The sequence below is a fragment of the Marmota marmota genome, unplaced genomic scaffold (genome assembly GCF_001458135.2).
Source record: "Marmota marmota marmota unplaced genomic scaffold, marMar, whole genome shotgun sequence".
Taxonomy (NCBI): domain Eukaryota; kingdom Metazoa; phylum Chordata; class Mammalia; order Rodentia; family Sciuridae; genus Marmota; species Marmota marmota.
In genome coordinates this window covers 781494-784533 of record NW_026000068.1, presented here as the reverse complement: position 1 = coordinate 784533, position 3040 = coordinate 781494, and the positions used below count along the sequence as shown (strand labels likewise).

Here is a 3040-nt window from a genome sequence, read left to right as displayed (position 1 = left end):
TGGTGTGAGGCCCACAAGGGAAGGCCAGAATGGGGACAGTCTCTGTCCCCAAAGTCCCCATGGCACAGCCCTGGCCTGTGGTCCCTGGGGCTTTCTCTTCACCCACACCCTCCAGAAGGTCCTGCCAAAGCTGGACGTGGGCTGCTCTTAGTGCAGTGAGCCCCAGATCCTGTGTGTGCATTGCAAACACGCTAATGCCGTGTTTCCTGCGGAAGTCCCCGGAAATGGCTCTGGCAGAAAGCCCCGTGCAGGGTGAGCAGGCGGGGCCTCCCCATCAGGTTCTGGGGTGCTGCCCAAGGCTGTCAAGCCCTGGGCCACCTGTGGAGCTCCTTTTGGGCACCCTCGGGGCATGTCCAGATGGCCCAACTGTCCCCGACAGCAGGTTTCTATCAAGCTCACATGAAGTGTCCTATGGGCTGGGTGGCCTCCAGGGCAGCTGTGTCTCTGGATCCACAGAGTCTGTGCCTGCAGGTTAGGGGGACGGTGATGTCGATTTTGCCCACATTTCACTGAACAGAGCGTCAGGCTCCCCCTGACCCTGTGGGGGGAGGGTGCAGTCTGCGGAGGCAGCGTGGGTGGGGCAGGGATGTGGTGGGCACCACGGTGGCCGGGCTGGACTAGGCCAGGCGTGAGGCTGCCTCACACCCGGGCTTTGGGCCTCTGGCTTTGCTCTGATCTGTGGACGGTCACGCCCTCCAGCCTCCTGGTAGAGGAAGTGGCCATCCAGCCGTCCATCTTCTGCATCTGCAGACAGCGTCCCCTCAGACTGTCATCCTGCCCTGTTTGTGGTAAGCACCTGAGTCTGTCGGTCACGGCAGGCTGAGCAGTGACCAGGCTAGCTGGTCGAGTCCTCCACAGGGGTGGTCTCTGGACATCGCTGGGCCCTGTGGTGGGTCCCAGTGGAGTCAGGCACCTGGACCTGCCAGGCCTTCAGGGGCAGCTGTGTGGCAGGCCACCTGGATGGCTCCAGTGGCCCACGGGTTCCCGGAGCCAGATGAAGGGGTGCGGGGCACCTGCTCCCTCTCCTGGGGCCTCTGCTCCTGTGTCCCTGCCTGCTCCATCAGGAGGAAAGGTGACACCCCTGGGTGGGTGGAACGCATGCTCTGTGGGAACGCTGAGAGAACGCGTGAGTGGACGCTGCAGGACACCAGGCTCAGCTCCTCGGCTACTGTGACGCGCAGGGGGCCCAGTGGGCACCAGAGTGGAGCCAAGCATCTCCAACGGGATCGATGTCCCCAGGACTCCGCAGCCCTCTCATCCACCCTCCCCAAACGGGTGGCAGGGATGGACCACCGGCCAAGCCATGGGGGTCCCGCCGGGGCCGGCCACCGGGCCACAGCCCACTGGGCCCTGGCCCCCAGCCTCTGCCAGCAGGTCAGGATGATTGCCTGGGAGGCACTGGACAGCGTGGAAACACTGGGCCTGAGCAGCTCTGAACTGCAGTGGCCTGAGGGCTGCAGGGACCCCATCCTGTCCCTTTGTCCCTTGGACATCACTGGGACACACAGAAGTAGCAGGTGGCGTGAAGCCCAGCTGTGCTGTCACTGTCGTGGGTTTGGGAGGGTAGAGCCAGGAGCTGGCTAGGGACTGAGGTTGGGCATCCCCCGGGGACAGGACAGCAATCTGTAGGCCCTGGCGCTCCGCCCAGGAAGGCTGGGAGGAGGATCTCAGCACCCTGAGGGCCCTCTCCCACCCGGCCTCGGGGCAGGCTGGCTCAGGGGATGGCTGTGGAGAACCCCATCCCGTGACAAGCTGCCGTTAACCTTTGTCTCCCGCGGCTGCTTGTTCAAGGAGACGCTGCACGTGAAGGCTGGGTTGCTGAGCAGCGGCAGCCTCAGAAGTCACGGGACGTCAGTGCCCCTGCTCCCCTGCCTGTTGACTCTGGGCTGGAGCTAAGCCCACAGGATTAGCCCCCGCCCCCAGGCCTCCTGGCCATGTTTGTGTCCCTCTGTCTTCATCTCCCAGAGCCCAGTCTCTGCCGGGGAGATACCGAGGGCAGGGAGCGTGGACAGGGAGCAGGGCAGCTCTCGCCTGGCGTGGGTGTGCTCCCTGGGGGCGCAGGCCAGCCGGCCACTCTGGTCACGGGGACAGGGCTTTCCAGCACACCTGCCACAGCGGAGCCGGGCGTGTCCCCGCACTCCCACTCGGCCTGGTGGAGTCGCATTCCTGTCTGTGTGTCACTACTGCTGCCTGAAAGGGCACTTGTTGCCAACGTGGGTCTCTGAGGAGAGGCCCAGATGACGCGGGGGCAGGACAGGGTGCGGCTGGCCCTGAGTGACGATGGCGGCTGAGCCTGGGAGCCACGCAGGCAGCCTGGGTGAGCAGAGCCACGGGCGCCCGCATCCCCGTGGGCAGCCAGGGCGGGCCTTGCTCCCTGACCATAGATGCCCTGGCCCAGGGGCTGGGGGTGACCTGGGAGCCCACATCGTCCACTTCAGCTGACACTTGGGAAAAGAGGAGATGGACAATGTCCTCCTAGGTAAAGGGTGACAGGTAGTTTTGTTTTCAGATTAATAATGGTGAGCAGACACAGCAGGACACACCCCTATTCCTGGCCACTTGGGCGTCTGAGGCAGGAGGATCCCTTGAGCCCAGCTTGAGACCAGCCTGTTCAACCCTGTCCCCCAGAACAAAACCAGTTGGGTGCAAAGGCACAGGTCTGTGACCCTGGCACATCGGAGGCTGCGTGGGAGGATGGCCAGTTCAAAGCCAGCCTCAGCAACTTGGCAAGAGCCCATCTCAAAGTGAAATAAAAATCGCTGGGGATGCAGCTGGTCAGGCAGCCCTGGGCTCAATCCCCAGTGACTAGTTAGTCAATAAGATTGAAAACGGCCGTGCTGATCATATTCACAGCTTCTGTGAACAGGGAAGGACCACATCTAATAACATGTCTGAAAAGTGCAGAACAGATACAAAGAGATGAGAGGAAAGGCCTCACGTCCGTGTCTGGGGCAGCGAAGACCAGGTCACTCAGCGTGTCCCAATGCCTGTACACACTATTACATGTGTATGAGACACGCATGTTCACAGCACACCGCTT

The 3040-nt window shown here is 62.5% G+C and overlaps 1 long non-coding RNA gene across 1 annotated transcript; it reads left to right on the top strand.

Moving 5' to 3' along the window:
• The first annotated feature begins 265 nt into the window (after positions 1-265).
• Positions 266-2829, top strand: LOC125620007. The gene is made up of 2 exons (XR_007351590.1): positions 266-2317; positions 2510-2829. It is a non-coding gene; the product is annotated as an uncharacterized LOC125620007 (long non-coding RNA).
• The last annotated feature ends 211 nt before the right edge of the window (positions 2830-3040 follow it).